This window comes from Schistocerca nitens, chromosome 4, assembly GCF_023898315.1.
Source record: "Schistocerca nitens isolate TAMUIC-IGC-003100 chromosome 4, iqSchNite1.1, whole genome shotgun sequence".
Classification (NCBI taxonomy): Eukaryota; Metazoa; Arthropoda; class Insecta; order Orthoptera; family Acrididae; genus Schistocerca; species Schistocerca nitens.
In genome coordinates, this window is record NC_064617.1 from 759076588 (window position 1) to 759090111 (window position 13524).

Here is a 13524-nt window from a genome sequence, read left to right on the forward strand (position 1 = left end):
AGCTAGCGCTACATTGGAACTAACAGACCTTAACCACTGAGTTGGTTGGTGCTACTGGTTTATCAAGCGTCGTGGATTTAGCATGCGAACCAAAACCAAAATATCTCAGAAAATGCCACTAGAGTATGGAGAGAAGATATTGCCTTTCCATCGCTTTATTATTCAACATCGAAATAAAACTAGTGTTGGACGAAGCCAAATGGCGAATATGGACGAAACTCCTTTGACATTTGATGTGTCGAGCAACAGAACTGTTGCCATGAAAGGTGCTAAAACTGCAACTATAAAATCAAGTGGACATGAAAAAATTCACTAAATAAACATTTAAAGCATATATGAGAGAGAAATGGAACAAATGAATGAGGGATGACGCCCAACATGAACTCACGCCGAAGGGAGCTTTAAAGCGATAAAAACAGTTGTCTCAGTGGATAATACAGTTTTTGGTCTGAAGTGGGAGAAGACATTATTGCTCAGACATTCAAGATATGTGGTGTAAATAACCCTCTCGATAGCATCGAAGAAAATCTTATTTATGAAGATGCAACGACGACGACGAAAAGGAGGAAAGAATTAAGATGACGATTTTCAGCGACTTTAAAGGCCAGTTTGGTTTTATAAAACTAAGAGTTATTTTAGTCTGGTTTTTCAATCTAATAATAAAAGTGGTAAAAATCTAATTTAAAAAACGCTTAAAAATGAAGGTGCGTCTTATACTCAGTAGCTCCTTATAGTCCGTAAAATACGGTAGTGGAATTGAAGTTATTTACACATAAGTCAACACATATTAGCTGTTGCTAAGTGAGATTTTATGTACAATACATCCCTATAAACAACGGCTCCGACTTGTGTGATATTTAAGTGTGATATCAGCAACTTATATAGTGTTGGTGGGGGGGATTGGGTTGATAAATGTGGCACCTTGATGCTATCTATCGTCTTATAAAATGATGTAAATGTGTTGTACTCACTTGGTGGTGAATTAATGAATGACCAAAAGTTACACAACTTCTCTCACAAGTAGTTGTGTTACTGGTAGACTGCATAATTCTCGTCCATTTAGGCACTGCCGGTAGTTGTACAATGGAAGTGGAACCACTTGCCACATATCCATTCCTATAATAACAATAAATCTGAAAAACTGTCTTGATAATCTGTTTGTCTCTTCGAACTACTAGACGAATTTTCATGTGGTTTTCAGAGGTAAAATGAGCAGAGCACGGGCAACGTATATGCATTACCTTATCAAAACTGAGTCAAGAAAAAGAAAGATATCGTGCTTTAAGGTTTTATATGACACCTTTATGTCTGCCTGTTTGAACACGCTAATCTCTAAAACTACTATACAAGTTTCCGTGGGGCTTTCGCATGTAGCTCGCGCGTAGCTTGGGGCAACGTATAGGCCCTTTTCATCAGAATCAGATCGCAGAAAAGAAGGTCGCCGCAATATTAAAATTTTATCTAAACTCGTCTACTCAGTTCGGAAATTTTATAATCTCAGCACAGAAACCAGATAACCAAGAGATGGTACTGTGAGCTTCCTAGCACACCAAGGAACCAATAGATACTGCTATTAGCTTTACTAACTCAATGACATATGTTTTTCGGAAGTTTATGGCAGTGACAGAATTAAGCGCTGCAATTCTAGCTTTTGGAATACAAACTGTAAGTAGGCTGTTTAGGTTTTTATATTGGTAACGCCACGTAGCGCTCTGTATGAAAATCACTGGCTGTGCTGTGTGCAGTCTGTGACTAGTTTGCATTGTTGTCTGCCATTGTAGTGGGGCAGTTGGCTGTGAACAGCGCGTAGCGTTGCGCAGTTGGAGGTGAGCCGCCAACAGTGGTGGATGTGGGGAGAGAAATGGCGGAGTTTGGAAATTTGTAAGACTGGATGTCATGAACTGCTATGTGTATTATGATTTTTCAACACTATTAAGGTAAATACATTGTTTGTTCTCTATTAAAATCTTTCATTTGCTAACTATGCCTATCAGTAGTTAGTGCCTTCCGTAGTTTGAATCTTTTATTTAGCTGGCAGTAGTGGCGCTCGCTGTATTGCAGTAGTTCGAGTAACAAAGATTTTTGTGAGGTAAGTGATTTGTGAAAGGTATAGGTTAATGTTAGTCAGGGCCATTCTTTTGTAGGGATTTTCGAAAGTCAGATTGCGTTGCGCTAAAAATATTGTGTGTCAGTTTAAGCACAGTCGAGTATAATTGTTGAAAGGGGACGTTTCATATGTCGACCCTTAGCCGAGGATACCTCACTGGAGTCTTCTGATTTTTTCTTGTAGTTTGTGTAATTAGTGTAGCTTTTTTTTATTGTTAGCGCGTAATTATAGAGAGAATTTCCTTTGTAGTTGTAGTTTTTCATTGTTGTATACAGTTGTGGCATGCATGTAGATTTGCACCAAGTATTTCGCAGCTGCGCTTGCAATTAACTAGATATTGTTTTCAATGCTATGTTAATGTGTTTTGTTATTTTGCTCTTCAAATTATGCTTTTCTGTGTTGTCGTGTGAAATATTGTGACAATAATGGCGTGTGAAAAACGTAATACTACGCTTCAAAGTAAACTGAGAAATGACAGTGAAGACGAAAGCAGTGTGTTAGCGCCGTAGAGTAATGAATTAACTAATGTTCAGAGTAGTAATTTGGTAACTGTGCGTAGGGAAATGGAGCAGGCTGCAAATAATGGTGTAGGCAGTGAAGCAATTAGTGAACAGGGAAGCATTATCGATCGATCGGTCGGCAACAGCTCACCTCAGGAATTCGAAATGACAGAACACAATATTACAAATACTGTAGACTCAGGTTTTGGGTCCTCACCGTTTTCTCAAATGAGTCAAGACACATTTTCTGCTTGTCAAAACGTGAATGTTGCCGGTGAAAATGCACTGCCAAAAAGCATAGAGATACACATTCCAGACACTAATAGATTATTATTGCAATTAATGCAACAAATGGAACAAAATCAGAGACAAACACAGCAAAAGCTTCAAAAATTAGACTCAATGGAACAACACCAGAGACAAACACAGCAACAGTTAGACGCAAAGGAACAAAATCTTCACACCACGCTTGAACAAACACGTGAAGATTTAACTACTGAGTTATATAAAATCGAATCGAAATGTCAAAAAGTCTGTAATGACGTAAAAACACAAATTTGTGAGCATTTCCAACCTATTTTTTCGCGTCATGAAAATACATTACAGAATCACGAAGCAGCCATAAAGGAACTGCAAACTATTGTTCATGAAAATCACGACATCTTGCAAGCGAAAATTGACTCAGCTGCATCTACCGATTCGGTTACGCAACTTGCAAAAACTCAGGAAAACTTAAAGGACACAGTAGATACGATTTCAACACAAATGGACCCTCTGAAACTTGCTTCAGAAAAACACACAGAGGAAATAATTTCACTAAAGGATAAAGTAGCCGAACTTTCAGATCAGTTCACTAACTTATCTACAAAGGTAGATGATGATCTGAATGACACAAGTCCTGTAACCTTCACGGACACTGAAGAGTATGAACAAATTAGAAAATTCAAACAAAATCAAAATCAAATCAATACACAGTACAAAAGAGAAATCCGGGAAGTACAAGATCAGTTGGCACAAGTAATACAAGAATTACAAATTTCAGAGGACACTCGTGCTCCCATACGGGAAGAGGGACTTAGAAATACGGAAAAGCCGCAAAATAATAACACAGGGCATTTCAGAAATTGTGAAAGAAATTGGCAAGGTGCACCAAATTTTGAGATGGAACCGCCGACACGACGTAACAATGACCGATATGCTACTCGTCGACACGATGATTTTGACTATAAGCTGTTCATTACTTCACGTAAATTCAAAACATTTAAGAATTCCGGCAACGACATTCATCCACAAGCGTGGCTCCATCAATTCTCTCATTGTTTTCCTCCCAACTGGTCATTAGAGCACAGATTAGAATTTATGTGTGGCTACTTAGAGAATGAACCAGCTGAAAGAATGCGATCGGTCATTCACGATTGTCACAGTGAAGGAAAATTTTTCCATGCCTTCCTCTCAGCATATTGGTCTCAAGCTACACAAGACCGAGTAAAACATAGCATCGTGATGATGAAACACTTTGAACAATCTGAATTTTCCAGTCTTGTCATATATTTTGAAGACATGTTGCATAAGAATCAATATCTTTCAAACCCATACAGCCCTTCAGAACTCATCCGCATTTGCTTAATCAAATTACCTGATCATTTGCGACATATTATTTTGGCAGGACGTTGCAAAGACGACATTGAAGCTTTCCAGGGACTCTTACAAGAATTAGAAATTGACACTGACAATCGCGGAACGCGAAAACAGGAACACAACAATTACAGGTCACATCCGTCGCAATTCCGCGATGACAGAAATAATAAATGGACACGACAAGGCTATTCTTACAACGTAAATCGTGACCAAAACAGACAACACCCGTATGACAACCGTTGGCAGAATAATAGTTACAGAGAAAGATCGCTTTTCCATAGTAATGAATGTGACAGAGACAACCATGGAAACAGACAATATGGTATCCAAAACAATTATTATCATGGGAGACAGAATAACTTCAGACGCAACATTTCAGACCGCAGTTACGATTCAGGGAGACATTCTGGACCGTGTGACCAACAAGAAGGAAATTAAGGAATCTACCGTTATGACGACAGACGATATAATCGTAACAACAAACCAGAATTTAATCAGAACTGGCGGGTTTCAAACAGGGCAGGGCCCTCTCGACAAGGTGAATTCGTAGAAGTTAGATCTCCAAATCCCAGTAACGACGCGCGCCAACAAAGAGACAGACAATGACCCACACCGCAGGCAGCCACGTGCGCCGGCTGGCCCAGAGAAAAATAACATAGACGCTAACCTTGAGAAAAATTCCATTATTCTTTACCGACGTATACCGCATGACAATTGCATTCAAGTTCAAACTCTGAGTACTATGAAGAGTAAAGGATTTCACCACATTTCACATGTAAAACCTTTTATTGAGAGATAATCTGTTTTTTTTTTTAACTTAATTTTTGCTAGAAAATGTTTCACTTTAAATTACTAGTATGCTTTGTCAGACTTAGAATCTGTTAATATACAACAATGTTTGAAGTTAAATATCCAGTCAAGAACCAAGATAACTTATTTAAACAGAAATTACGAATGCATTGTTATTGTGAACAGACGACACAGTGTTATTGTGTGTGTACAATCTTGCTTGTTAGTTGCACGATTACGTAACGACTATAAGGCTCACATACTTAGAACATTTACCAGTACTGCTAATGAGATTTTAATGCAACATTTTGGTTTACTTGAAAATACACTCCTGGAAATTGAAATAAGAACACCGTGAATTCATTGTCCCAGGAAGGGTAAACTTTATTGACACATTCCTGGGGTCAGATGCATCACATGATCACACTGACAGAACCACAGGCACATAGACACAGGCAACAGAGCATGCACAATGTCGGCACTAGTACAGTGTATATCCACCTTTCGCAGCAATGCAGGCTGCTATTCTCCCATGGAGACGATCGTAGAGATGCTGGATGTAGTCCTGTGGAACGGCTTGCCATGCCATTTCCACCTGGCGCCTCAGTTGGACCAGCGTTCGTGCTGGACGTGCAGACCGCGTGAGACTACGCTTCATCCAGTCCCAAACATGCTCAATGGGGGACAGATCCGGAGATCTTGCTGGCCAGGGTAGTTGACTTACACCTTCTAGAGCACGTTGGGTGGCACGGGATACATGCGGACGTGCATTGTCCTGTTGGAACAGCAAGTTCCCTTGCCGGTCTAGGAATGGTAGAACGATGGGTTCGATGACGGTTTGGATGTACCGTGCACTATTCAGTGTCCCCTCGACGATCACCAGTGGTGTACGGCCAGTGTAGGAGATCGCTCCCCACACCATGATGCCGGGTGTTGGCCCTGTGTGCCTCGGTCGTATGCAGTCCTGATTGTGGCGCTCACCTGCACGGCGCCAAACACGCATATGACCATCATTGGCACCAAGGCAGAAGCGACTCTCATCGCTGAAGACGACACGTCTCCATTCGTCCCTCCATTCACGCCTGTCGCGACACCACTGGAGGCGGGCTGCACGATGTTGGGGCGTGAGCGGAAGACGGCCTAACGGTGTGCGGGACCGTAGCCCAGCTTCATGGAGACGGTTGCGAATGGTCCTCGCCGATACCCCAGGAGAAACAGTGTCCCTAATTTGCTGGGAAGTGGCGGTGCGGTCCCCTACGGCACTGCGTAGGATCCTACGGTCTTGGCGTGCATCCGTGCGTCGCTGCGGTCCGGTCCCAGGTCGACAGGCACGTGCACCTTCCGCCGACCACTGGCGACAACATCGATGTACTGTGGAGACCTCACGCCCCACGTGTTGAGCAATTCGGCGGTACGTCCACCCGGCCTCCCGCATGCCCACTATACGCCCTCGCTCAAAGTCCGTCAACTGCACATACGGTTCACGTCCATGCTGTCGCGGCATGCTACCAGTGTTACAGACTGCGATGGAGCTCCGTATGCCACGGCAAACTGGCTGACACTGACGGCGGCGGTGCACAAATGCTGCACAGCTAGCGCCATTCGACGGCCAACACCGCGGTTCCTGGTGTGTCTGCTGTGCCGTGTGTGTGATCATTGCTTGTACAGCCCTCTCGCAGTGTCCGGAGCAAGTATGGTGGGTCTGACACACCGGTGTCAATGTGTTCTTTTTTCCATTTCCAGGAGTGTACATTTTGGATTTAATGTACTTTCTGTGAGATACCAGATGACACAGTGGTTAGTTTATGTGACAGCTACACGATTTTATCACGACACTACTAATGAGTGACAATTTACAATGTTGCTTTTTCAGTGTTTCTGTTTTATATCTGCATAGTTTTTCTGTATTATTCTGGAAAATAAAACATGTTTTAGTAGTAAATTTTGTGGTATAGCTACAATGAGACAGCCTTTTCTGTAGCACAACATTACGTTACATTATAGTACTTTCTTGATCAAGGTAAGGTACGTAATAACTACAATATGTATACGCAAAGAATTTCACTTTCGTTTATGATGGGGTAAGTACACTGATTTCAGCAAATTTTGCTTACAGATGACGATAACTACGACACTTCCACAGAGATTATCTTACAACAAGAAACACAGTTTAGCGCTACAGTATACGTATTTGAGTGATTAATTTTGTACTTAAAACATTTATTACTTAAAGATTTTTGAATTACAAATATACAAAGGTTTTCTGTGATACGTTTCATTCCATTGCTGTAATCTGTAACACCTGAGGGTATAATTACATTAATCCTCAGGGGGGTACACGCTTACTGTGTGTACCATGTGTGTGGCAAGCACAAGGAGCCCTAACTAATATGGTATTTGCTTATACAACTTTACACATCGGTACCATATTTCTCTAACACAGAATTACACAGCTATCTGATCATTTAACTGAGAGAGACAAATATTTATTTTACTACATCAGTGACAGATGTTTGCGTAATTAAACAGTTGGATGACTTCACACTTATGAAACTGTATTTTGTATGTACTTTGTGAACTCTTCATATTTTTTCAGAACCATTGTGATACTATGAGAGCTTTGAATGATGTATTTGGTAAGGAGCATGATTTTAAAGTACAATTGAGGTAGATGACACTATTGAAATGAGCAGAGAATTTTTTTAGGTTTTGAAATTATTGCAGAAAGCTATGACGTTTTTGAGATTTGACTGATGTGTTATGATGTTATTATTACGACGACGATGTGTATTATGTTGCTGCGGTATGTTTATGATCAATAAGCTGATGCTATATGAGGAATTTGATAATGCTACATATTTATTATGATGATATATTGAAGAAGTGTCTATGCATATGTATATGTGTAATAAAGCAAGGAATAATGAGTAGTGGTTAGGGACTCTGGTTTGTGAAAAAGGATGTTGGAAACCGAGAATCGTACTTTAAGAGTTATGAAATGTGTGTATATGCATGAATGTATCACAATGCCGACGAAAATTTTTTGCACACTGTTATATTTATAGGATTTTGTTTCTACACATTTGTAAGATAAATTTTCGACCTGTGAAAATTTTTATACGAGACTATCACTGTAGCGGAAACTGCTGTCATAAATATTTCAGTAAGAAAGGTAAGTGACCTTGACGTAATGCGTTTTGTGCGCCCAGCTGAGAGATGGTCGTCTGACAAAAGAATGCCATTAGGTGGAGAAAAAAAAAGAAACCATTATCCACGCAACTGACATTTCTTTGTAGAAAGCATCGCAAATACGACACGCTCATTACTTGGAAAGATACTTACATCTGCACACCTGATTATGACGAGCGTCTTTCTATGAGAGTTGAGAGAATTTCTACTAACTTATGAAATGTCACATGACTATTGAATGATATTTTTATGCTTTGCTTTTCATAGTTGCTTATTTCATTTGATATCTGGTTTTCAGCTGTGTTGCATCATTGCTTTTATAAAATAAAATTAAATGCATTTGCTAATGTGAACACTTTCTGTCAACAGATCTGTTAGATAATAATTTTATGATCCACATTCTTCAAAAAAAACAAAAAAAGGGAGCACTTGGAAAGGAAAGAGCAGTAAGAAGGGACTAATAACAGTAACTGCATAAATAATTTACTTTTCAAGTACTTGGTAATTTTTATGATAGAGTAAGTTGTGGTGCACCACTTTATTACATGTGAATATACATGCATTGTTGTCTTTAGTGTACTATTTTTTCTGCTTGTGGGTTTGTGATGTTTAGATATAAGTTATTACATTTACTGCTGCTAGCTTTACCAATTTGTATTTTTTGTCATTGCTGTTTGTGTTAATTGTTTTGTGCTGCTGCATTGCCTCATCCCTTAGTTTATGCATCTGAGATCAGTAGATTTAAGTTAGCTTGAGATAGGGTAGGCTATATAAGAGAACGAGTTGCGATGAATTGGAAGAAATGCATTGAGAAGCTATAAGAAAATGGTTTGGCCAAAAAAGTATTTTGGAAGAAGATATGAACAAAAAAGCGGGGTTTAGGGACATTAGGTTTAGGTAGGATTTTCTTGGAAATAAATGATGAGGTAAGATAATGGAAAATAAATAATGAGGTAAGAAATATGTGAACATATAAATACAGAAAGCATGCTTGGAGACGATTTTATTTGTTGGAAACAAATGTTGAAATAAGACGAAAGATCAATGCAATGAAGTATTTGGTTGGACTGCAGTACCAAATGAACCCTGTTATTCCTTTTGTATTATTCTGCTAAGTGTTTGTGTACTCTTGTGTATTTGTGTTTTTCGTGTCTTTATGTGTTTAGCTAATACGATTTATGTTGTAGAATTTTTCTAGTACTAAGGTACATACACTATGATGAGGAATACTGTTATCCTCAAATATAATTTCCATTAATAATATGTTATTCATTTTGTACAGATGTTTAGACATTATTAATTTTGTTCTATTTCAATGCTCAAGTGTGAAATTAATGTTTCGAAAACTATTCTTATTATTTTATATATTTACTTATGTCATAATTCCTGTAACACTGATGTATCTGTTTATTTCTATTCTTTTGTAAAGTCTGTTTTACTACAAATGTTATCTGTATTGTTATGTTCTTTAATGATGTATTTTGTACCTTTGTTATTGTATTCTCATGTTATCAAATTGTAATTGACACCAGTTCATCAAATTAAGTAATTTGTAAGTTACATTTCACTGCACACGTTTCTGTTGGTCATAATATATGGACAATATGTGAGAAGTAGGGACTGATAGTGTTTGCATGTGTGTTAATAGTTCAGCAAGGGACTGGATAACAGCATTGCTGGTTCTAATGACAATTAAAAAAAAACTTTGTGAGTGCACAAGTGGTGGTTTATGGACTTGCTATATTATCTGCAAGACTCTTCGATGGTGATTGTGCACCTGCACAGTCGCAACAGATGGCTGCTGGCCGTCTCTGCAAGGACTACAGTGGGTCTGAATCTTTGATGGCCCACCAATACCATTATTTCTACAAGGACTGCTGTGGGTCTGCACCTTTGGTGACCCACCAATACCATACACTCTACCAAGACTACAGTGGGTCTGCTCTGTGATGAGCTACCTACCAGTATTCTTCAAAACTTCGACTGACTCTGCTGTGGGTGCTGTGTTGTGGCCCATTACCTGTCTGCATGTCAAGAGTCAGCACTGTCTTTCCGTTAGAAGGACAACACTACTTCAAGACTGCATGGAAATCCACTACTTCCGTCTGCATTCTCTTATACTGCTCAGACTTTGAGAAAAACACTGCTATTTTACTGTGATGAACGATCAGGACTGTCTTTATGGACTGTGAGAAAATTTTAGATTTTGACCAACATTGTATCAATAAGTGTGTGCATTTGATATCTTTGTTATTGTAATTATGAAAAATTTTATCAAATCTGTATTGGCCACTGCCCAAAACAATTTGTAAAATTTTTTGTGGGGTGCATGGGGGCTATGTAAGTAGGCTGTTTAGATTTTTATATGGGTAACGCCACGTAGCGCTCTGTATGAAAATCACTGGCTGTGCTGTGTGCAGTCTGTGGCTAGTTTGCATTGTTGTCTGCCATTGTAGTGGGGCAGTTGGCTGTGAACAGCGCGTAGCGTTGCGCAGTTGGAGGTGAGCCGCCAGCAGTGGTGGATGTGGGGAGAGAAATGGCGGAGTTTGGAAATTTGTAAGACTGGATGTCATGAACTGCTATGTGTATTATGATTTTTCAACACTATTAAGGTAAATACATTGTTTGTTCTCTATTAAAATCTTTCATTTGCTAACTATGCCTACCAGTAGTTAGTGCCTTCCGTAGTTTGAATCTTTTATTTAGCTGGCAGTAGTGGCGCTCGCTGTATTGCAGTAGTTCGAGTAACGAAGATTTTCGTGAGGTAAGTGATTTGTGAAAGGTATAGGTTAATGTTAGTCAGGGCCATTCTTTTGTAGGGATTTTCGAAAGTCAGATTGCGTTGCGCTAAAAATATTGTGTGTCAGTTTAAGCACAGTCAAGTATAATTTTTGGAAGGGGACGTTTCAAAACTAGAAGCAAATATTCTTAGCTAGAATACACCGTTTTACTGATGTTGCTTCCTGTGTTACAAACTTAAGAACATTGCTGTTCTTCTTTCGATGGCTCTATTTGTATTATTTAGTAGGAAAAACGAATTTATTAAGTTTGCTTTGTGATTTGTCTGTCTATTCACTATTTTTTGTTGTTGATAAATTTAAAGCTCCGGTTTGCTTTTTACTACAATATTAATTTTATTGTGTTAACCGGTTTTCGGCTAACAAGGCCATATTCAGACATTTACTGAGTATTGTCACCAAAGAAATTGTTTGGTGACAATCCTCAGTAAATGTCTGAACATGGCCTTGTAAGCCAAATACCGGTTAACACAATAAAAGTAATGTAGAACAAAGGCAAACTGGTGCTTTTCATTTATCATAAGGTTGTTCTACCAAGAACCGACGGAAGATTCTGTTAACATTTCTATTTCCTTTAGTTTGCGAATAAAAATGCCTAGAAAACGATCGAGTCTTAATGAATATGTCAAAATGCTTAAAAGACTGATGATCTCTTGGGTCCATTTAAGACCGTGAAGCAAGACCTGCTGCAACTCGAGAACATCAGCCTTTAACTCACTCCTTGGAAACTTCTTTCGAAAGCGATGCGCGATGTAGCTCTGATCGAGAGTGTCACGTATAACCTCGCTGTCAGAGCCCTTTACTCACAGAGCTTTAGAATTACTTCTCTCCAACGTAATATCACAGAAGCGAAAAAGTTGACAGGAAGTGGTGCCGGTGAGCTAGATTTCTTACACCAAATTTCGCTTATTCTTAACAATTCATACTGTCCTTTTAAATGGCAGAATTCCCGTTGAGCTTCTGTGATGCTATGAGCATAAAGAGAGCTGAAGGTCAGACGCTGTATGTTGCGAGCGTAAAGCTTAATGTCAGTTACTTTTCGTGTGGACAGCTCTGTGTGGCTGTCTCCTGTGCTACTGAAGCAAACACGCTGTTTGTTCGAGTCGTCAATCATACTACTTCAAACGTAGTCTACAAAGAAGCTTTAAAATCAAAAATGAATTCCATTCGTACAAAGTCCCAGTCACAGCTACAAATATATACCTGAGCAACACCGGTATTTTCAGCAGGTTCATAATAGGAGTGTATCTCGTCCGATAGAACAGAAATGATAATGTTCAAGTCTAGAACAGTCAGTTGTAATGCATTGCTTCACTTATTTTCAAAATTTTTTTGAATCATCAGCCTTCTGACTGGTTTGATGTAGCCCACCACATTTTTCCTACACTGTGTCAAATTTTTCATCTCAGAGCACCAACTGCATCTACGTCCTCAATTATTTACTGGATGTGTTCCAATCCGTGTCTTCCTCTACAGATTTTACCCCCTGCGGCTCCCTCTAGAACCGTGGAAGATATGTCCCAATGCTTTAACAGATGTCCTATCATCCTGTCCCTTTTTCTTGTCAGTGTCCGCCTGCTTAGCTGGGTAGTAACGTGCTTGCCTCCCATGCAAGCGGGCCTGGGTTCGATTCCCTGCCGGGTTGGAGATTTTCTCCCCTCGTGGACTGGGTGTTGTGTTGTCCTTATCATCATGCCATCGTCATCACCGGCGCACAAGTCTCCCAATGTGGCGTCGAATGAAATACGACTTGCACTTGACGGCCGAACTTCCCCTAATAGGGGCCTCCTGGCCCACGATGCCTTACGCTCATTTCCATCTTTTCTTTTCTTCTCGTCAGTGTTGCCAATATGTTCCTTCCATCGCCGATTCTGTGGAGGACCGCCTCATTCCTTGACTTATCAGTACACATGATTTTCAACTTTCTTCTGTAGCACCGCCTCCCAAAGGCTTCGACTCCCTTCTGTTTCGGTTTTCTCACAGTTAATGCCTCACTACCACACTATGCTGCAGTCCATTCTCAGAAATTTCTTCCTCATGTTAGGACCTTTGTTTGAGACTAGCAGACTTCTCTTGACTAGGAACGCCTTTCTCGCCAGTTAAGTTCCTCGATGTTCTCATTTTTCCTACTTCTCATTACCTTGGTCTTTCTTCGATTTACACTCAGTTCATATTCTATGCTCATTAGACTGTTCATTCCATTCAACACATCCTGCAATTCTTCTTCATTTTCAATGAGAATAGCAACGCCTTCAGCAAATCTTATTTTTGATATCCTTCGTCTCCCACTCTTGCACTTTTCTTTTCTTTCCGTCATTGATTCTTCGATGTATGGATTGAACAGTGCGAGGGGAAGACTGCATCCCTATCTTACACCCTTTTTAATCCGAGCATGCAGTTGGTTATTATTTGTGTTGTATATTACCGGCCTTTTCCTATAGCGTACCCCTAGTTTTCTCAGAATTTCAAAAATCTTGCATCATTTCATATTGTCGAACTCTTT

At 39.7% G+C, this 13524-nt stretch overlaps 1 protein-coding gene across 1 annotated transcript in view; it reads right to left on the minus strand.

The window, feature by feature from the left end:
- The window catches only part of LOC126251850 (dopamine receptor 1), a 667357-nt gene that overhangs the window by 563917 nt on the left and 89916 nt on the right, over nucleotides 1-13524 (minus strand). The window lies entirely within an intron of this gene.